Source organism: Carcharodon carcharias, chromosome 5 (assembly GCF_017639515.1).
Source record: "Carcharodon carcharias isolate sCarCar2 chromosome 5, sCarCar2.pri, whole genome shotgun sequence".
Taxonomy (NCBI): Eukaryota; Metazoa; Chordata; class Chondrichthyes; order Lamniformes; family Lamnidae; genus Carcharodon; species Carcharodon carcharias.
In genome coordinates this window covers 149695995-149719966 of record NC_054471.1, presented here as the reverse complement: position 1 = coordinate 149719966, position 23972 = coordinate 149695995, and the positions used below count along the sequence as shown (strand labels likewise).

The 23972-nt window shown below is 41.6% G+C and overlaps 1 protein-coding gene across 2 annotated transcripts in view; it reads left to right on the top strand.

Annotated features, from left to right (window-relative positions):
- Positions 1-23972, top strand: part of fbxl4 (F-box and leucine-rich repeat protein 4) — a 140107-nt gene that overhangs the window by 99877 nt on the left and 16258 nt on the right. The window lies entirely within an intron of this gene.

Here is a 23972-nt window from a genome sequence, read left to right as displayed (position 1 = left end):
GATTCAGCGATGGTAATTCCATTGAACGACAAGGAGCGATGGTTGGATTCTCTCTTGTTGGAGATGGTCATTGCCACTTGTGTGGCGCGAATGTTACTTGCCACTTGTCAGCCCTAACCTGGATATTGTCCAGGCCTTGGTGCATTCAGACATGGACTGTTTCAGTATCTGAGGAGTCATAAATGGTGCTGAATATTGTGCAACCATCAGCGAACATCCCCACTCCTGACCTTAAGGTCATTGATGAAGCAGCTGAAGATGGTTGGGCCGAGGACACCGCCGTGTGGAACTCCTTCAGTGATGTCCTGGAGCTGAGATGACTGACTTCCAACAACCACAGCCATCTTCCTTTATGCTAGGTATGACTCCAACCAGTGGAGAGTTTTCCCCCCTGATCCCAATGACTCCAATTTTGCATGGGCTCCTTGATGCCACACTTGGTCAAATGCAGCCTTGATGTCAAGAGCAGTCACTCTCACCTCACCTCGGGAGTCCAGCTGTCTTGTCCATGTTTGAACTAAGGCTGTAATGAGATTAGAAGCTGAGTGGCCCTGGCAAAACCCAAACTGGGAGTCAGTGAGCAGGTTATTGCTAAGCAAGTGCCGCTTGATAGCACTGTTGATGACTCTTTCCATTACTTTCCTGATGATCGAGAATAGACTGATGGGGCGGTAATTGGCCGGGTTGGATAAGACCATAAGGCATATGAGCAGAAGTAGGCCATTCGGCCCATTGATTCTGCTCCGCCATTCAATGAGACCATGACTGATCTGATAATCCTCAACTCCACTTTCCTGCCTTTTCCCCATAACCCTTGATTCCCTGACTGATTAAAGATCTGTCTATCTCAGCCTTGAATATACTTAACGACCTAACCTCTACAGTCCTCTGCGGTAAAGAATTCCACAGATTCACTACCCCCGGGGGAAGAAATTCCTCATCTTTATTTTAAATGGGCGCCTCTTTATCCTGAGATTATGCCCTCTGGTCTGAGACTCTCCCACAAGGGGATGCAACCTCAGCACCCACCCTGTCAAGCCCCCTAAGAATCTTATATGTTTCAATAAGGTCGCCTCTCATTCTTCTAAACTCCAAATAGTACAGACCAACCTGCTCAACCTCTACTCATGGCCTGTAAGGTATGTTTCTGTGTTGCTTCAGTAGTCTGTGAGACAGCTCTCAGATGTTAGTAAGGAGGGCCGACAGGGTTTTCAGGGTCCACAGGGTTGAGTTTGCTGTTGCCGTTTCCAGTGCCTAGGTCGATGCCAGGTGGTACAAGTGGATTGATACATCTGAATGACTTGCTGAGGGCAGTTAAGTGTGAACCACATTGCTGTGGATCTGGAGTCACATGTAGGCCAGGCCAGGTAAGGATGGCAAATTTACTTCCCTAAAGGACATTAGTGAGCCAGGTGGATTTTTATATCAATCGATAATCAACTTTTAATTCCAGATTTTTATTAAATTCAGATTTCACCCTCTGCTGTGGTGGGATTTGAGCCCAGGTCCCCAGAGCAGAGTCTCTGGTTTACTCACCCAGATACCACTATGCCACAGCCTCCCCTCTTGCAGGTTAACTTTCTGTGTCTCTTGTACAATTATACCCAAATCCCTCTGAACATCAATATTTTAAAAAGCTTCTATCTGCCACCTTTTGCCCACACACTTAATCTGTCTTTGCAGCCTTTTTATGTCCTCCTCACAGCTATGTTCATATTGCATTGTATCATCAGCAAACCTAGATACATTACTATAGAGATAAAAACAAAAATCTGCGGATGCTGGAAATCCAAAACAAAAACAGAATTACCTGGAAAAACTCAGCAGGTCTGGCAGCATCGGCGGAGAAGAAAAGAGTTGACGTTTCGAGTCCTCATGACCCTTCAACAGAACTAGGTGAATCCAAGGAGAGGGGTGAAATATAAGCTGGTTTAAGGTTGGGGGGGAGGTGGGGGGAGAGAAGTGGAGGGGGTGGTGTGGTTGTAGGGACAAGCAAGCAGTGATGTCTGTGACATCTTTTGATTATCTGCTCCCATCATTGCTTGCTTGTCCCTACAACCACACCACCCCCTCCACTTCTCTCCCCCCACCTCCCCCCCAACCTTAAACCAGCTTATATTTCACCCCTCTCCTTGGATTCACCTAGTTCTGTTGAAGGGTCATGAGGCCTCGAAGCGTCAACTCTTTTCTCCGCCGATGCTGCCAGACCTGCTGAGTTTTTCCAGCTAATTCTGTTTTTGTTCTAGATACATTACTCCCAGTTTATTTTTCTCAGTCATTGATATAGAATGTAAATAGCTGAAGCCACAGCACAGCTAGTCTTGGCCTGCCAACTTGAAAATACTCTGTTTAATTCCTGCTTTTTACTTCTTGTCCATTAACTAATCTTCTGTCTATGTTAATATATTATCCCCAACTTCGTGAGCCCTCATCTTGTGTTTTAACCTTTTGTGTGGCAACTTAGTGAATGCCTTCTGGCAATCTAAGTATACTAGATCTATTGGTTCCCCTTTATCCATCTTATGAGTTACATCCTCAAAAAGCTCTAATAAATTTGTTAAATGCGATTTCTCTTTTGTAAAACCATGCTGACTTTGTCCACTCATGCTCTGATTTTATAAGTGCCTTGTTAAAACTTTCTTTGTTATATATTCTAGCATTTTCCCAATGACTGATGACAGGCTAACTAGCCTACAGTTCCCTGTTTTCTCTTGCTCTCTTTTCTTGATTAGCAGTGTTACATTTACTAACTTCGATATGCTGGGACTGTTCTAGAACTAAGTATTTTGGAAAATCAAAGCCAGTGCATCCACTATCTCTGTAGCTACTTCTTTCAAAACACTAGGATTTTTCTTTATTCTTTAATGGGCTGTGGGCATCGCCGGCAAGGCCAGCATTTGTTGCTCATCCCTAATTGCCCTTGAATCATTGCAGAGGAGTTAAGAGTTAACCACATTGCTGTGGGTCTGGAGCCACATGTAGACCTGACCAGATAAGGATGGCGCCTTCCCTAAAGGACATTAGTGAGCCAGATGGATTTTTATGACAATCGATGAGAATCTCATGGTCACCATAGAGTCATAGAGGTCTACAGCACAGAAAAAGGACCTTCGGTCCATCAAGTCTGCACTGGTCAAACAAGTACCTAACTATCCTAATCCCATTTTCCAGCACTAGGCCCATAGCCTTGTATGCCATGGTATTGCAAGTGCACATCCAAATACTTCTTAAATGTTATGAGGGTTTCTGCCTCTACCACTCTTTCAGACAATGAGCTCCAGATTCCCAACACCCTCTGGGTGATTAGTGAGACTAGCTTTATATTCCAGATTTATTAATCTGAATTCAAATTCTACTAGCTGCTATTGTGGGATTTGAACCTCTGTCTCCAGAGTATTAGCCTGGGCCTCTGGATTACTGGTCCAGCCACATTACCACTATGCCACTGAACACCAGGAGCCAGGTCATCATGTACTCTGGAGTACCTACACCCCATGAACTGCAGCAATTCAAGAAATCAGCTCACCACCACCACCTCGCGGACAATTAGGGATGGGCATTAAGTGCTGGCCTTGTTACACTTACATTCTAAGAATGAATGAAAAAAAAAGGTCCTGGGGATTTGTTGGATTTTAGTCCCTTAGGTTTCTCCAGTACGTCTTCTCTGCTGATAGTAATTACCTTGTGTTTCTGTCTCTTCTTTTTTCCTTGGTTACCCTCAAGTTCTGGCATGTAATTTGTGTCTTCTGTTGTGAAGACTGACATAAAATATTTGTTCAATGTTTCTGGCATTTTTTTCGTTTCCCATGCCTCTGACTCTGAGCAACCAACATTTACTTTAGCTACTCTCCTTTTAATGTACCTGTAAAAATTCTTACAATCTGTTTTTATACTTCCGAATACGGTGTACATGAGGTGTCAGAAAGCTTTTGGGAAGGTTCCACACAGGTGGCTGCTGGACAGAATTAAGATTATGGAACTCGGGGAGGAGTCATAAATTGGATTAAAAACTGGCTACCAGAAGAAAACGGAGAGTGAGAGGAAAGGACTGTCCTCAGAGTGGCTGAAAGTGGGTCGAGGTGTTCCACAGGCTTCCGTGGAAAAGCTTCTGTTTCTGAGCACATCAATGATTTGGAGAAGGAGTGGTTTCCAAATTTGCATGTAATACTAAATGAGGCGGCATAGTAAATAATTCTGAGTACAAAAGAAAGCTACAAGAGAGTACATAGCACGTAGGGCAAGAACATGTCAATAAATATAAGTAATGTTTGCTAAAAAGAAATAAAAATAATTATTATATTTTGAATGCGTATTGAATGGGTTAGGTATTGTGGAAGCTCAGATGGATAAAAATATGTATGCAGCCTTTATGGTTTTACCTTTTTATTTCATTTTTTTTTACAAAGCTAAGTGATGCTGTGGAATCGGACAGAGGATGTCCTTGATAGTTGGACCTCATACCAACTTGAAGAGAACTACAATGCAATGTCAAGTTGTGTTTAAAAAAAAACAGCCAAGAGACTGCTTTGCAGATTTGGTTTACTTTATAAACTACAGCAGTATTTTTTTGTAAAATGTTTTTAGTTTGGACTCCACTACCCATGCTCTTAAAACATTTAGGTTTTATCTGCATGCATACCACTTCATCACCATAGTGAGAATGCAGATTTGCAGTCAGGCAGCAATATAACTCCCACGTTACAGACCGCTCACTGCAGTTCAGACCCGTAGCATAGCATAAATACCACCTTAATTAGTTTTCTACACTCTCTTGATAAAAATAGAACATACAATAAGCATTTGTGAAATACTCCATTACCAATGACACATCTAAATCCCAAGAAATCAGGTAAAATTGGCAGGATCCAGGGGAAGGTGATGGTGTAGTGGTATTGTTGCTAGACTAGTAATCCAAAGATGCATTGGAATCTGGGTTCGAATCCTGCCATGGCAGATGGTGGAATTTGAATCCAATAAAAATCTGGAATTAAAAGTCTACTGATGACCGTGGAACCACTGCCGATTTTTGTAAAAATCCATCTGATTCACTAATGCCCTTTAGGAAAGGAAATCTGTCATCCTAACCTGGTCTGGCCTACATGTGACTACAGATCCACAGCAGTGTTGTTGACTCTTAAATGCCATCTGGAATGGCCTAGCAAGCCATTCCAACCAAGTTACAAAAAAGGAATGAAACCAAACCACCGGAAACGACAACGGCACACTCAGCCCTGTCAATCCTGCAAGGTCCTCCTCACTAATAGCTGGGGACTAGTGCCAAAATTGGGAGAGCTGTGTCTCAGACTAGTCAAGCAACAGCCTGACATAGTCATCCTCATGGGATCATATCTTACAGATAGATAATGTCCCAGACACTACCATCACCACCGGCAGGAGAGGTGGCAGTGGTATACAGTCAGGAGGGAGTTGGCCATGGGAGTCCTCAACAACGACTCCGGACCCCATGAAGTCTCATGGGCAAGGAAACCTCCTGCTGATTACATGTACTGCCCTCACTCAGCTGATGAATCAGTGCTTCTCCATGTTGAACACCACTTGGAGGAAGCAATGAGGATGGCAAGGGCACAGAATGTTCTCTGGGTGAGGGACTTCAATCTCCATCACCAAGAGTGGCTCGGTAGCACCATTACTGACCGAACTGGCCGAGTCCTAAAAGACATAGTTACTAGACAGGGTCTGCAGCAGGTGGTGAGGGAACCAACAAGAGGGAAAAACATACTTGACTCCATCCTCACCAACCTGCCTGCCACAACTGCATTTGTCCATGACAGTATTGGTAGGAATGACCACTGCACAGTCCTTGTGGAGACAAAGTCCTGTCTTGAAATTGAGGATAGCCTCCATCATGTGGTGTGGCACTACCACTGTGCTAAATGGGATAGGGTTTGAACAGATCTAGAAACTCAGCACTGGACATCCATGAGGTGCTGTGGGCCATCAGCAGCAGCAGAATTGTACTCGAACACTATCTGTAACCTCATGGCCTAGCATATCCCCCATTCTACCATTATCATCAAGCCAGGGGATCAAATCTGGTTCAATAAAGAGTGCAGGGGGACATACCAGGAGTGGTATCAGGCATACCTAAAAATGAGGTGTCAACCTGGTAATGCTTCAATGCAGGACTACTTGCATGTCAAACAGTGTAAGCAGCAAGCGATAGACAGAGCAATCCCACAACCAACGAACCGTAGTAACATACAAAAGAACATACGAATTAGGAGCAGGAGTAGACCATTCGGCCCCTCGATCCTGCTCCACCATTCAGTAAGATCATGGCTGATCTGAATGGAACCTCAACCCACATTCCTCCCTAATCCCAATAACGTGTCACCCCTTTATTAATCAAGAATCTGTCTAGCTCTGCCATAAAAGTATTCAAAGACCCTGCTTCCACTGCCTTTTGAGAAAGGGAGTTCCAAAGACTCATGACTGTCTGAGTGAAAGAATTTGTCCTCATCTCTGTCTAAATAAGCGACCTCTTATTTTTAAACAATAACCCCTAGTTCTAAATTCTGCCACAAGAGGAAATATCCTCTCCATATCCACCCCATCAAGACCCCCTCAGGATCTTCTATGTTTCAATCAAGTCGCCTCTTACTCTTCTAAACTCCAGTGGATGCAAGCCTAGCCTGTCCAGCCTTTCCTCATAAGACAAGCTGCTTATTCCAGGTATTAGTCTAGTAAACCTTCTTTGAACTCCTCCTTAAATGAGGAGACCAGTACTGAACACAGTATTCCAGATGTAGTCTCACAAGTGCCCTGTACAACTGAAGCAGAACCTCCCTATTTTTGTATTAAATTCTTCTCACAATAAACAATAACATTTTGTTAGCTTTCCTAATTACTTTCTGTACCTGCATACTAGCCTTTTCAGATTCATGCACTAGGACATCCAGATCCCTCTGCATCTGAGCTCTGCAATTTCTCACCATGTAGATAATATGCTTCTTTTTCATTCTTTCTACCAGAATGGACAATTTCACACTTGCCCACATTATACTCCATTTGCCAGATCTTTGCCCATTCACTTAACCTATCTATATCCTTTTGTAGCCTCCTTACGTCCTCTTCACAATTTACTATCCTACCTATCCTTGTGTCATCAGCAAATTTAGCAACCTTACCTTAGGCCCCTTCATCCAAGGCATTTATATAAGTTGAATAAAGTTGAGGGCCCAGCACTGACCCCTGTGGCACACCACTCATTACATTCTGCCAACAAGAAAAAGACCCATTTATCCTAACTTTGTTTCCTATTGGCTAGCCAATCTTCTATCCATGCCAATATGTCATCCCTACACCATGAGCTTTTATTTTCTGCAATAACCTTTGAATTAGCACCTTATCAAATGCCTTCTGGAAATTTAAGTACAGTACATCCACCAATTCCCCTTTATCCACAACAAATGTGACTCCTCAAAGAACTCCAATAAAATGATTAAACATCATTTCCCTTTTACAAAACCATGTTGAATGTGCTTGATTGCCTTGAATTTTTCAAAGTGTCCTGTTATAACATCTTTAATAATACCTTTTAACATTTTCGCTATGACAGATGTTAGGCTAACTGGCCTGTAGTTTCCTGTTTTCCGTCTCCCTGTATTTTTGAATAAAGAAGTTACATTTGATATTTTCCAATCCAATGGAACCTTCCCTGAATCTAGGGAATTTTGGAAAATCAAAACCAGTTCATCAACCATCTCACTAGCCACTTCTTTCAAGACCTTAGGGTAAAATCCATCTGGACCTGGGGATTTATCAGCCCGTAGCCCCAACAATTTGCTCAATGCCACTTCCCTGGTGATTGTAATTTTCCTGAGTTCCTCCCTTCCATTCCCCAATTTACAGCTATTTCTGGGATGTTACTTGTGTCGTCTATATTGAAGACCGAAGCAAAATCCCTGATTAATTCATCCGCCATCCCCCTATTTTCCGTTATCAATTCCCCAGATGCACTTTCTATAGGGCCAACGCTCACCTTGTTAATTCTTTTATTTAAATATCTATAGGAACTCTTACTATCCATCTTTATATTACTAGCTAGCTTTCTCTCATACACTAATATTTCCCTCCTTATTAATCTTTTTGTCACTCTTTGCTGTTCTTTATATTCTTTCCAGCCTTCTGACCTGCCACCTGTCTTTGTGTAATGATATGTTTTTTCTTTAAATTTGACACGGCCTTTAACTTATTTAGTTAATCATGAATGGTGGGCCTTCCCCTTGGAATTTTTCTTTCTCATTGGAATGTATCTATTCTGTGTATTCTGAAATGCTCCTTTAAATGCCTGCCACTGAACTTCTATTGACCTATCTCTTAAACTAATTTACCAGCTCTGCTTTCGTGCCCTCATAATTGCCCTTATTTAAGTTTAAAATATTAGTTTCAATGCAATTGTTTCTCCCTCAAAATGAATGTAAAACTCGATCATATTATGATCGCTTCTACCTAGCAGTGCCTTCACAATGAAGTTATCAATTAATCCTACCTCATTGCTTAATACCAGGTCTAGTATAGCCTGCTCACTGGTTAGCTCCAGAATGTGCCGTTCAAAGAAACTATCCTGAAAAGATTCTATGATCTCACCTATGCTGCCTTTGCCCATTTGATTTTTCTAGTCTATATGTAAATTAAAACCCCCCCAAGATTATTGCTACATTTTTATTCTTTATTCTGTGTCCTACTGTGTAGTCACAATTAGGAGGGCTGTACACCGCTCCCACAAGTGACTTCTTGCCTTTCTCATTCTTCATCTCAACCCAAACTGCTTCTACATCCTGGTTTCCTGAACTAGGTCATCCCACTCTACTGTGATAATGCCATCATTAATTAACAGAGCCATCCCTCCACATTTTCATAACTTTCTGTCCTTCCTAAATGTCACATACCCTTCAATATTCAGGTCCCAATCTGTCATCCTGTAACGATGTCTCTGAAATGGCTATCAAGCCATACTTAGTTATTTCTATTTGCCCTATCTGTTTTGTTTCGAATGCTACATGGGTTTAGATACAGAGCCTTTAATTATGTCCTTATATTATGTTTTAGTGTCTAGCCTTATTTGCTGATTTGCTCTTAGAATTGTACTCTCTGTCCCTTCCTGTCACAGTCTGTTTATCATTTCCCATGTTAATAACTGCCTCTCTTGCTTTGTCTCTACTCTTTGGTTTACCACATCTTCCCAAATTTGATCTCTTTTCCCCCCCACTATTCAGTTTAAAACCCTCTCTATTCCCTAGTTTTGCGGTCATGTTGACACGAACCCCAGCACGGTTCAGGTGTCGACTGTTCCAGTGCTATAGATCTCACTCTCCCCAATACTGGGGTATCAGATGTAAGCTCTGCAGTCCTGCCACATCCAGTTGTGAATGTTAATAGGCAATTAAATAATTAACTGGAGAAGGCTCCAGATATATCCCCAGGTTGCCAGCACATCAGTGCAAAATACTATGGCGAAGCAACCATCTTCAGCTGTAAGTGCTGAGTGGATGATCCATCTTGGCTCCTTCTGAGGTCCTCAGCATCACAGGTGGCAGTCTTCAGCCAATTCGATTCACTCCTCATGGTAGCAAGAAACAGCTGAAGGCACTGGATACTGCGAAGGCTATGGGCCCTGACAACATTCTGGCAATAGCACTGAAGACTTGCGCTACAGAACCAGTTGCGCCACTAGCCAAGCTGTTCCAGTACAGCTACAACACTGGCATCTATTCAGCAATGTGGAAAATTGCCGGGTATATCCTGCCCACAAAAAGCAGAACAAAAAACCGGACAAATTAGTCCCATCAGTCTACTCTTGATCATCAGTAAAATTATGGAAGGGGTCTTCGATAGTGCTATCAAGTGGCATTTACCCAGCAATAACCTGCTCACTGACGCTCAGTTTGAGCTCCGCCTGGACCACTCCGCTCCTGACCCCATTCCAGCCTTGGTCCAAACATGGACAAAAGAGCTGAACTCCAGAGGTGAGGTGAGAGTGACTGTCCTTGACATCAAGGCAGCACTTGACTGTGTGGCATCATGGAACCATAGCAAAGCTGGAGTTAATGGGAATCAGGGGGAAAACTCTCTACTGGGTGCAATCATACCTAGTACAAAGGAAGATGGTTATGGCTGTTGGAGGTCAATCATCTCCTGGGTTTTGCTGCAAGAGTTACTCAGGGTTGTGTTCTCTGCCCAACCATCTTCAGCAGCTTCATCAATGACCTTCCTTCCGTCATAACGTTAGAAGTGGGGATGTTTGCTCCTGATTGCACAATATTCAGCACCATTTGCAATTCCTCAGATACTGAAGCAGTCTGTGTCCATATGCAACAAGACATGGACAACATTCAGGCTTAGGCCAGTAAGTGGCAAGTACCTGGTACAGAGAGGAGAGAGAAAAACTGAACTTCTTTTTCCTCATCATCTGTCCATAAACAGGCGTGTTTTTGAATTATTTTTAAAGTAGGCTGTGGCTTGTTTCCTCAAATTTGTGTGGTCCAATTTTATAGATATCGCACAGCTAACTCATGACATGATTAATTCGGAAGACTAATTTAATCCACATTCAACCCTGGTGGTGGGAGGGGTACAGGAAGGGGATGTTCGCAACCTCACACAAACATATGCCGCAGGGGGGATAGAAAAGAGAGTCTTAACAACTGTGGATAACAACAATACGATAACGACAGAAATGAATATTAGTTTACGTGGTTTCCAGAGTCTAGAAAGTGAAAGTCCAGAGGGTGTTTCCTTCATGGCGAAGTTCAGTTAAGATGATTTCCTGATTGGAGACAGCAGTACCAAAGCCCTTGAAAGCAAATGAGGATGCAGCACATTTAAGGTTTCTGTATCTGGACTGTTTGGAAGGTGAGAGCCAGATGCTTTTGAAATCAAACCGGCTTCAAGGAGTTGAGAGATGGTGGCCAGCTACTTGGTCAGCCAGGGGTCCTGCTATTGTTCTTTTCAAGTTAGAAGTAATCAGCTGACTGACCTGGGAGGCTAGAAATGTAATATTACAACTGACCAAGAGGGTAAAGGCATGGGGTCATGTAATGTGACCCATTAATGAGTTAATTGCAGTTTCACAAGCAGATTCTGTGCCTCTGGCCAAAATCCATTGCTTCCCTTAGGAATGAAATGGTGACTGTGAATTGGATATATTGAGTTTCAATATCCCTGTCTTTATTATTGCCTCGGCTAGGGAGTCTGTTAGCCTTCTAGTTTTGTGATTATAACGGGGTGTGAGATTCCACAACGATGAGAGTGGAACTCTTTTGTTCTTGTAATCTCTGTTGGAAGCTTCCAGATCAGATGGCCAATCTTTAGAGTCATGTGACCTGTAGCAGCCATCTTTTGGTTCAGCAAAAGTCTATTTTAAAATAGCAAAAAAAAAGTTTTGATGTACGCAGTTTTGATTTCTTTTCATGTCTTATTGACATAAGATAATGCCAGGCAGTGACCATCCTTGAAAAGAGGGAATATAACCATCTCTACTTGACAGTCAATGGCATTATCTCTGTCAACATCTTGGGTTTACGATTGAGCAGAAACTGAACTGGACCGGCTACATAAATACTATGGCTACAAGAAAATGTCAGAGGCTGGAAATTCTGTGGCTCATAACTCACCCCCTGACTCTCCAAAACCTGTCTACCATCTAGAAGGCTCAAGTGAGGAGTGTGATGGAATATTCTCAATTGTCCTTGATGAGTGCAGCTCCAACAACACTCAAGAAGCTTGACATCATTCAGGACAAAGCAGCCTGCTTGACTGGTATCCCATCCAGCACCTTAAACATTTACTCCCTCCACCAATGACACACAGCAGCAGCAGTGTGTACCACCGACAAGATCACTGCAGCAACTTACCAAGGCTGCTTCTACAGCACCTTCCAAACCCACAACCTCTACCACCTCAAAGGACAAGGACAGCAAATGCATGGGAACACCACCAGCTGCAGGTTCTCCTCCAAGCCACACATCATCCTGACTTAGAACACTATCACTGTTCCTGCACTATCGCTCGGTCAAAATCCTGTAGCTGCCTTCTAACAGCACTATGAGTGTACCTACACCATATGGACTGCTCAACCACCACCACCTTCTCAAGGACAATTAGAGATGGGCAATAATTGCCAGCCTAGCCAATGGCACCCACACCTCATGAAAGAATATTTTAAAGAAGTCAGCTGTTGAAAGGTCCTAACAATCAGGCTTTTGCTGCTGAAACATAGGGCAGAATTTTTCGTCCCATGGGCAGCCACACACCCAACCCAAAGAGGAATCAAATAGTGCGTGGTGATGCGCGTGAGAGGTGGCAGTGCGCCCGCCGACAATTAAGAGATCTATTAAGGCCTTAAGTAATTAATGAAGTAACATTTTTCGCTGCCCACTCAACCATTCGGTTGGCGGGCAGGTGAATAGGCCAGGTGGCCTTTGCATTTTTAACGAAACCTCATCCACGGGTGGTTACTAAAAAAGTAATTTTAAAATTTTTAACATCCTTTTTTGCATTCCCTCTTAATGTGACTGAGTCACATGTGAGGACATGTTTATATAATATGTATAAAGTTCATTCCAAAACCCTTCAGCTCACTAAGGTAGCTCTGTGCCTTCAGGGAGCTGTCATTGCACACTCCCCTGCGCATGCGCACACTTAAGCGTTTGTGCTCCTTCCGCCCCCACCCCAACAGCGTTGAGGCTCTTAGTGCACCTTTCATGCTGGCTGGCCATTAATTGGGGGGGGGGGGAAATTAATTGAGGGGAAAATCCTGCCCATAGTTGGGGCAAGATGATTACAAGGGAGTGAAAAGTTTTCGAAGCCAGCAGAATGGTGTCAAAGGGTGCAAGTTGAGATGTTAAGGAAAAAGATCACCGGAGTCTCATCCTGCTTCTGCCTGGGTCATTACAATTCGGTGCATTTGATGTTTCTGTTGTAATTGTTTACAACTGAGTGGCTTGCTACTCCACTTCAGATAACATTGAGACTCCGTTACATATTGTGGACTTTAGTTAGATTGCTTCCTCCAAATCAAAAGTGAAATTTTGCAGATGCTGGAAATCTGAAATATAAATTTAAAATGCTGGAAGTTTGCAGCAGACTGGCAGCATCTGTGAAGTGGGAAACAGAGTTAATGTTTCAGGTCAGAGACCTTACTTCAGAAGAAAGGTCTGAATAAAGGCCCTTGACCTAAAACTTTAACTCTGTTTCTCTCTCCAGACCTACTGCGTATTTTCTCTGCTGCCAGACCTACTGGGTATTTCCAGCATTTTCTTATTTGTTCCTCAAAATGGCCATTTCCTGTACAAGCTTTGATTTTTACATTCATTTTCAGAACTTTCCATCGTGTTGATTTGAACTTATGGCCTCTGAGTTGTTAATCCAATACTGTAACCATTACACTACCACACTCCACAGAAGAAACCTGTCTTCAATGAGAGTTTCAATACTTCATCTAAATCCAATCTATTTTGTGACCAAGTTTTGTATTAGAGTATAGTTGAGAATATTTTACATTATCTTGCCTTTTTAGAGAGCACAGGTGACAAATTAGAGGCCATTTCATTCATTCTATGGTTGCATACTGGATGCTTTCAATCACATTCATTAGCACTACTGCTCATTAGACTTGGTAGCATGGTCCTGTCAACTATATAAAACTTCATTTTAATTCTCCCTTCTCTTTAGTTATACTATTTTACCATCTGAAGAAGAAAATAGATTATTCATAGTGGTAAGATCATCTTCATTTTATGAATAGAGAGATCCTTACCACCCCACCATCCCATCCACTTATCCCCACAGGACTTGATGAAAGATAAGCTATTTAGTTTTAGGAGAATATCTGCAAGTTAGTTGCTGCAGCCTAGGTCAATTCAAAATTGTGTGCAGGCATAGTGTCTGCATTTTAAAAAGGAAACTGTAGACCGCATTTCAGAATAGTACAGATGGCCATTTCTTTTGTGTTTCAAGTATATATTCTCTAAAAAACCAATTTGAAAAGCATGGAGGAATGTGAGGAGATTGTCCCTATTCAAAGAATGAAAGAGAAAAAAACTTCTGTTCCAGGGCACTTTGCAAAGATGCAAGGAAAAATGGACACTTAGTCAAAGAAAAAAAGATTAAGAAAAGGGATTATGTGCTTCATCAGAAAGGCGGGTTTTAAGGACAGATTTAAAGCAGGAAAATGAGGTGGTTGGGTGAGTGGTTTGGGAGTGTATTGCAGAGTATTGGACCCAGGTAGCTGAAAACATGGTTACAAATGATGCAATAAAGGAAAAGGAGTGGGGATACACAGAGACCTGAGTCACAAGAATTAAGAATTTGAGGGAATAGTTGGTTTGGATGAGACAACACACCCTATCAGTTTAAGTAATCTATTTTTCTATTGTCCCCTTCACAATGGATGAGTGCTGCATGTTATAATCTTCTATATGCAGTAATTGATGTTAAAGTTGTGACTAATTCAGCTTAGGTTTTCCAATGACAACAGAAACCACAAGAGCAAAGGTTAAGTGGTTTATGAGTGCCAGATGAATACTGTCATTATTTAACTCCTTGCACAGCATCTATTTTATATGTTTATGTACTTTTAACAAATTAAATGTGCTGTGTTTTACTATTGTATGTGCAGTATGAAGCGAATGATTTTGTTCTGACATCTTCATTGTTCATCAACTGTTCAGATTGCACTAATTATGTTTGTTACATTTGAGTGTGGTGTCTTCTAATGGGTGTTCAAATGTATTGTGACAATTGTGAGATTGACAATAGAAACTGATTACATGGGTGGTCTGCAATAGGTTACCGAAGAATTTGACATTCAGTGCTTATTATATAGAAGTTAATGGATACCTGGGAGTTCCTTACAAGAAAGGAAAAGAATACTGGGATTCAGATGATATGCTAAACTATGAGAAAAAAGCTTCACTGGCTATAACAGCTCTCAGAACCCTTAGGTATCATTAAGGCTTTCAAGTGACTCCTTGGCATAAATGGACGTCATGAATGTGTTTTTCCGATAAATTTATATTTTAAGGGCTTTTGGTGCCTAACTGTTTGAATGGCAACTGTCAGTGTGCTTTTGGTTGTTGCTGCTTGGTAAAATTGGCACAGACGATTTACTAACATTGGACTGAATTTTCCAAGGCTTTCCATTTTCTTCACAAACTCTCAAACCCAACTTGCTTTCAACGGGCTTCCAAAAGCCCGCATCACCAGACGAAAATGGTGTGTGGGAGCAAATCCCATTTTCACCACCCCCCTTAAAATCTAGAACCCAACCCTAGTTGGGATGGGTGTGCATTTTGCACACTAGGCATTTCCGACCCGCAAGGAGGCCAGAGGAAAATGGCATGGGGTCAGGACTGTGGAGAAAATCAGACTTCCTCCAAAAAAATGCTGTGTAGCCATTCGCGTACTGAAATACGCCTCTTCACCCAGATGAAAATTCGTCCCTAGTAATGTTAATAGATATTGGGACAAGTAATCAAAATCTTGGTGAAAGAGGAATGAGAGGCAGAGAGGTTTAGGGAGGAAAGTCTAGAATTCAGGGCCTTGGCAGCTGAATGCATAGCACCGATGGTGTGACAAAGGAAATCGGGAATGCAAAAGAGGCCTAAATTGGAGGAACAGGGTTCTTGGAGGCTCAAACAAACATACGAATTAGGAGCAGGGGTAGGCCACTTGGCCCTTGAGCCTACTCCGCCATTCAATAAGATCGTGGCTGATCTGATTGTAACCGCAAGTCCACATTCCTGCCTACCCCGATAACCTTTCACCCCCTTGCTTATCAATAATCTATCTAGCTCTGCCTAAAAAATATTCAAAGACTCTGCTTTCACTGCCTTTTGAGGAAGAGAATTGCACAGACTCCTGACCCTCTGAGAGGCAAAATTTTCCCTCACTTCAGTCTTAAATGGGCGACTCCTTATTTTTAAACAGTGACCCCGAGTTCTAGATTCTCCCACAAGAGGAAAAACCCTTTCCACATCCACCCTGTCATGACCCCTCAGGATCTATATGTTTCAATCAAATTGCCTCTTACTCTTCTAAACTCCAGCGAAGACAAACCTAGCCTGTTCAGCTTTTCCTCATTAGACAACCCACTCATTCCAGGTGTTAGTCTAACCTTCTCTGAACTGCTTCCAAAGCATTTACATCCTTCCTTAAATAAGGTGACCAATATTGCACACAGTACTCTAGGTATTTCTCACAAATGTCCTGTATAACTGAAGCATAACCTCCCAACTTTTGTATTCAATTCTCCTTGCAATAAATGATAACATTCTATTAACTTTGCTAATTAGTTGCTCTACCTGAATACTAACCTTTTAAGATTGATGCACTATGATACACAGATCCCTCTGAATCTCAGAACTCTGCAATGTCTCACCATTTAAACAATATGCTTCTTTTTCATTCTTATGCCAAAATGGCCAATTTCTCATTTCCCCACATCATACTCCATTTGTCAGATCTTTGCCCACTCACTTAACCTATCCATATCCCTTTGTAACCTCCTTATATCCTCTTCACAACTTAGTTTTCTACCATCTTAGTGTCATCAGCAAATTTAGCAACCATACCTTCAGTCCCTTCATCCAAGTTACTTAAATAAATTGTAAAAAGTTGAAGCCTTAGCTCTTATCCCTGTGGCACACCACTCATTACATCTTGCCAACCAGATAATAACCCATTTGCGCCTACTCCCTGTTTCCTGTTAGCTAGCCAATCTTCTATCCACACCAGTATGTTACCGCCTGCACCATGAGCTTTTATTTTCCACCATAACCTTTTATGTGGCGCCTTATCAAATGTCTTCTGCAAATCTAAGTACAGTACATCTACCAGTTCCCTTTTATCTACAGCACATATTACTTCTTCAGAGAACTCCAATAAGTTGGTTAAATATGATTCCCCTTGCACAAAACAATGTTGATTGTGCCTGATTGCCTTGAATTTGTACAAGTGCCCTGCTACAATGTCTTTAATAATAGCATGTGACATTTTCCCTATGACAGGCTCCTGCTTTATGTCTCCCTCCCATTTTGAATAATGGAGTTACATTTGCTATTTTCCAATCTAATGGAACCATCCCAGAATCTAGGGAGTTTTGGAAAATTAAAACCAAAGCATCGACTATCTTGCTAGCCATTTCTTTTAAGACCCTAGGATAAAGTCCATCAGGACTTGGTGACTTGTCAGCCCACAGCTTCAACAATTTGCTCAATAACACTTCCCTGATGATTGTAATTTTCCTGAGTTCCTCTGTCATATTTCCTGATTCACAGCTATTTTTGAAATGTTATTTGCATACTCTAAAGTGAAGACCAATGCAAAATACCTGTTCAATTCATATACCATCTCCTTATTTTCCATTATTAATTCCCCAAACTCACTTTCTATGGGACCAACATCGCTTTGTTAACTCTTCTTTTTTTAAATAGCTATATAACCTCTTACTATCCATTTTTATATTTCTGTCTAGCTTTCTCTCATGCTCTAATTTTTCCCCCCTTATTAATTTATTCATCATTCTTTGCTGTTCTTTATATTCTGTCCAATCTTTTGACCTGCCACCCATCTTTGCACAATTATATGCGTTTCCTTAAGTTCTATACCATCTTTAACTTTTTTAGTTAATGTGATGGGTCCTCCCCTTGGATTTTTTCTCTCTCGTTAGAATGTATTTATTCTGCGTATTCTAAAATGTCACCTTAAATGTCTGCCACTGCATCTTTATTGACCTATCCCTTAACCTAATTTGCCAGTTCACTTTGGCTAGCTCTACATTCATGCCCTCATAATTGCCCTTATTTAAGTTTAAAATGCTAGTCTTAGACCGACACTTCTTTTCCTCAAACTGAAGGTAAAATTCATTCATATTATGATCACTGCTGCCTAGGAGTCCCTTCACAACGAGGCCATTAATTAACCCTGTCTTGTTGCACAATACCAGGTCCAGTATAGCCTGTTCTCTGGTTGGCACCAGAATGTGCTACGTAAGAAACTATCCTGAAAACATTTTATTAGTTCTGTATCTAGGCTACCTTTGCCCATCTGATTTTTCCAGTCTATATGTAGATTAAAATCCCCATGATTATTGCCAGATCTTTCTAACAAGTTCCCATTATTTTTTCCCTTATACCCTGTCCTAACGTGTGGTTACTGTTAGGGAACCTGTACACCATTCCCACAAGTGACTTCCGGCTTTTAGCATTTCTCATCTCTACATCTTGGTTTCCTGAACTTAGGTCATCCCTCTCTATTGTGCTAATTAACAGAGCCACCCCTCCACCTTTTCCTAGCTTCCTGTCCTGCCTAAATGCCGTGTACCCTTCAATATTCAGGTCCCAATCTATGCCACCCTGCAGTCATGTCTCTGTAATGGCTATCAGAACGTGCTTATTTATTTCTATTTACGCTATCAGTTCATCTGGTTTGTTTTGAATGCTACATGCATTCAGATACAGAGCCTTTAGTTTTGCCCTTTTATTACTTTTGTAACCCCTAGCCTTATCTGCTGATTTACTCATAGATTTGTACTCTCTGTCCCTTCCTGTCACGGTCTAGTTATCCTTTCCCATATTAATAACTTTTTTCTCTTGCCTTGTCTCTACTCTTTGAGTTACTACATTCCCCCAAATTTGATAAAAGCAAAATACTGCAGATGCTGGAAATCTGAAACAAAAACAGAAAATTTGCTCTTAAGAAGAGTCATACGGACTCGAAACTCTTGCTTTTCTCTCAACGGATGCTGTTAGACCTGCTGAATTTTCCCAGCATTTTCTGTTTTTGTTCCCAAATTTGATCCCTGGGCCCCACTATTTAGTTTAAAACCCTTTCTACTTTCCTTGTTCTGCGGCTCACTAGAACACTGGGCCCAGCACGGTTCAGATGTAGACTGTCCCAACAGTGCAGCCCCCACTTTGGGACTGTTCTCGTTGGAGAGGAGAAGTCCAAGAGGAGATTTGATCAAGGTATTCAAAATCAAAAGGGGACTGGATAGAATAGATCAGGAGAAACTGTTCCCACTTGTAAAAGGATCGAGAACGAGAGAGCACAAATTTAAAGTGATTTGCAAAAGAAGCAAATGTAACGTGAGAAAAAACTTTTTCACACAGAGAGCGGTTTGGGTCTGGAATGCGCTACCTGGAGGGGTGGTGGAGGCAGGTTCAATCGAGGCATTCTAGAGGGCATTGAATGATTATTTGAATAGAAACAATGTGCAAAAGTATGGGGAAAAAGCTGGAGAATGGCACTGAATGAGAATGCTCATTTGGAGAACCAGTGCAGACCCAATGAGCCAAATGACCTCTTTCTGCTCCGTTATATTCTGTGATACTTTCCCCAGTACTGATGCCATTGCCCCATAAACCATAACCCACTTCTCCCACACCAGTCTTTGAACCACGCATTCACCACTAATTTTAGTTACCCCCATGCCAATTTGCACATGGCTCAGGTAATAAGCCAGAGGTTATTACCTTTGAGGTTCAGCTTTTTAATTTAGTGCCTAGCTCCTCAAGCAGAATCTCTCCTCTTGTCATATCTATGTCATTGGTACCTACATGGACTATGACCACTGGGTCCTCCGCTTCTCACTGCAATTTCCCCTCCAGTCCTGAGCAGAGAACAGTATCTATCCCCATGACTATGCTGTCTCATATTACTACCACATTCCTCTTCACTGCCCCTACTTGAATGACATCCTTTACCATGGTGCCATTGTTAATCCACTCATCCACCTTGCAGTCCTTCTCCTTATCCACACAGATAGCAAACACCTCCTACCTGTTGGACAAAGTCAGGGGCTGAAACTCCTCTATCACTACATGTTGGTTCCCCCTATGTACCTGATTCGCTGTTACATCCTCCTGTTCCTAACCGTTGACCAACTCTAAAGTTCTGCCTAACTTAAGGGGTGTGACTGACTCCTGGAACAAAATGTCTAGGTAGCTCTCCCCTCCCTGATCCCCTGCAATATCCACAACTCAGACTCCAGCTCAGCAACTCTGAGCCAAAGTTGCCTAAGCAGCAGACATTTCTGACTGATACGTTGTCTGGAACCGCAGTGCATTCCACAGATTCCCACATGCTGCAGTCATGGCACACCACCAGCCCTGCCATTTCTGTCCAACCTTATTTATTTAATTTGTCATTTAGTTAATGATTTACACAGATAAAGTAATAGAAGGTTGCACTTACCTAACAGGGAGACAAGGAAGGAAACTCATCAACCACTGGAGGCTGATAAAAGTAGGAGAAGGAGCATCTCTTTGCCCTTCTGTACTGAATTCCCACCTGACCCAAATTCCCACCTGACCCAAATTCCCAATTCCTCACTCAATGTACATCTAACTCAGGTATAATCTCATGTCTGCGCACCTCTTTCTCTTCATGTGTAGAGCCAGGGGAGGTTACGGAGATCGAAAGGGCAAGGCCATGGAATAAAGAATGAGAAGGGTATAAAATTACTTTTGATATGGAACTAATTAAAGCTTGAAATCTTTTTAATTGATCTGCAAGCTGAAACATATAAAATAATAGAGTGAATTTTTTAACTCCAATATCCTAGCTAGCTAATGCTGTTTGACTTGACAAAACTTTCAGGTTACATTATCTCACCTAGTTGTCGGAAATGATTAATGTAAATGGTACAACTGACACTGTTGCATTGCACATTAGAGGCTTGAGTCGGGAAGCATCCGCGGATCTTTAAAAATGGAGGGCAGGATCCAGATGTTAATGTACCATCCCCATTTTGGACAGATCCAATTTTTGCCAGTAGGGGAAAGGAGGCAGGGCATGATACACATGGGTGGGGAACCAGAACTCAGCAGGACCATTTGAATTCAAGTGCTGAGCTCAAACAGATGCTGTTTTGGCTGCTGCATGGGCCTTAACCCAAAGTGTGAGAGTCACAAATTGATGGAGTCGACATAAGCACTCTTGTAGGGTGGATAATGTCTCTAAAATTGTCATGATCTGAAGTTTATTAAATGCCCCACGCTTTCTTTAAAAAAAATGCTTCAGTTGTTAGTGAGAGTTAAAAATAAAGTTTCTGCTGAACTGCTTTGATTGACATCCATAGGTTACCAAAAAATTAGCATCCGGTAGTGCACTTCTAGTGGAGTTCTTCGCTAACATTTCACCAAGGGCTATCATTATGTCATTGTGAATGTGTGGCTAAGTTTCAAAAGTTACAATTATTGCAGAAGAGTGTACTAAGTTCACAATTTGATTGACAGATTAAAGAGGTTATTAAAGGTCTTTAATGTGGATTCTGGATAGAAGTTAGATTAACCATGTGAGATTAAAAAGCTTTGAATGGATTTAATGAATGGGAGTTTTTTTTCTTTATCAAGTGTGTAGCAGTGGAAGCTGTATTAGATTGTTAGAATTTTTTTTCTCCGCATGGCTCCTGAAGTTTGCCCATGGTAGATACTGGGTGACTAGCTATTGAGGTGGCATGGAGGGTATGAGGGCCATGGGGGTGGTTGGGGTGTGCCTGGATGTGAGGGGTGAGGGCTAGAATGTCTAAAACTTCAAAAACAGCTGGGAGTAAGTCGAGAGAACCAAGTCGGAACTTCTAACCAGCCTGCCTCAGCACTCATCCACCTCCATGGCTACCTATGCCCTGTTTCCATGATCTGTGGGCCCTACTCTTTCCCACACCTGCTGCCGTCCCCTGAGATCAAAAATCACATGTTCCAGGGTACTTTTTACTGAGGCGGCCCAGCGAGTCGGGAAAATTCCTGACTTGAGCTACACAGCTCGACAGCTGGTCCTGGGTTTTTACCTTTTGATGAAATGACCATTATCATTAAAAGGCTAGAAATGACTACAACTCTGTCACCTGCTAAAATAGCCGTATTGCACAGTCATAAACAAAGAGAGGAAGGTACAGTGCAAAGGAAAGCTTGGTAAATAACAATTTCTTTAGATTTTGCATGTTGCTTATATGAATTTAACAGTAGGTTTTGCTTTTGTTACAGGCTAAATGTATTTTGTAGATTTTTTGGAGGATAAAAAAATGTAGCATTTTCAGTGTATTTTTTAATTTTGGAGTTTTGAGATTAATTGAGTGAGTGATAACATCTGTGTGAAACTCTGTTGCTGTTGATTTTTTTTAAAACTCTGTGTGGGTTAGATAAGTGTCAGTAATATGTCATGTGTAGGTTTCTCTTGCGAGAGGTTGAGAAGAGTGAAACTGTAATGGGAGATGAAAGGCAACCATAATGTTGAAATGGTGTAACAACATATGTGTATAAGACAGTTTTTTTTTAGTTTTGTCATGGTGATATACATTTTATTATTTCAAAAACAGTCTAGTGAGATAAGATACTAAACTTGAGAGTGCAGCCACTCATGCTGCATTATCTCTTGGAATTGCTTACTCTAAAATAAAACATTGTCCCATCTTTTTTCCACGGCAGCTAGGTTTGATTTATGTACTCATTTGTTTTATTTCGCCCAGTAATTTTACACTGTGGCATATCTTCCCAAATTCTGGTAGCTTGATTTTTCATATGAGAATACCTTATAAAATGGCAGGATTTCTACATCAGATTAACTGAATAGAGCAGGAAAAGGTACCTGAATTGTATCCAGCATTAAGGGAGTTGTTGTTTATCTATTCAGTGACGTGCTTATCCAAGTCAGCCTCTGACACCAAATGAAAGAGATGAACACCCAAATTAAATCCTAATGATTTTGGTTTATTCTGCTGCCAGAAAAAGAAAATTATCAAAATGATCCTCTCCCCCCCCCCCATATTAAATAGACACAAGAAGATAAATCAGTTCAAAGTTAACCCAAGAGAGTGTGAATGGAGAAGGAAATTTTAAATGAATACAGAAAAGTACTGTGTACTATCTGACCTGGACTTCAACACCATCCATTGAAAATAGAATGTTGTGGACTTCGTAGAGGGGACACAACTCTGGATCCACATCAATGCAAAAATAACAGTATAACTAAGGAGACCATTGAATGCAGTAAAATTGAAGTGTGAGACCACCATCCCCCAGAGGAGGAGACCATCTCACAACAGCTTGTGTTCTCATCACACCAGCGTTATTCCTTTTACTGGCTATTTGGTAATGATTGTGGCAACAGCTTGCTTGTATATGAATGTCCCTGTTGAGCTAATTGTTTAATAACCTGCTACAGGAAGTAGCTTTGTTACTGTGTGTCCCTTGGGCCACGAATCTGACAATGTCATTCTGTAATGATCCTGGGCTTGGTGTATCAGTGAGTGACAGGATGTAGAGGCATGGCTGCAGTCTTCTTCACTTGGCCAGTTTCTTAACTCAACCAAACCAATGGAGAGAATTGATGAGCAAAGCCTTAGTACTCCTGTATGGGGACAAAGACAAAATCTGAAGTTGAGTCATCCAGGACTGCTCTTGTACATCTCTCAGTTATATGCAGTGGAGCAGATTACTTGGAGCGGGGGCAGGACGGTGCTGGGATATTTAAAAGGAAAGAATGGAAAGGAAAAAAATGCATTTCACCTTAACTGTGGCAGCAAGTTAGTGTTTATAAACCATAATTTACCTTGAATATTGTGGTGGGCTTTTTACTGTATTTTTCCCTGAATTACATGAAGAAAAAATGAGGCAAAAACAGAGAAAAACGGTAATTTCTGTGGTATTTTTCTAAATACTGAAGTTTTATGACTAACATTGCTTCTGGCTGTGGCTCATTTTGAAAGAAGCAGCAAGTTCTAAACTCGGGTTTAGAATGTAATACTAAATGGGATCCAGCAGTTCATTTATTCTGCAGTTTTCAATTTTCTTTTCCATCTCCAACTCAGAATCCCTCTGGATCTGGGAATATTATAGAAGCAAAGAGTAGTTGAGCTGAATAGCAGAGATGCATTTCAAGGGAAGCAAGATAAGTATATGAGGGAGAAAGGAATAGGAGGAAATGTTGATGGGTTTAGCTGAAGAAGAGTG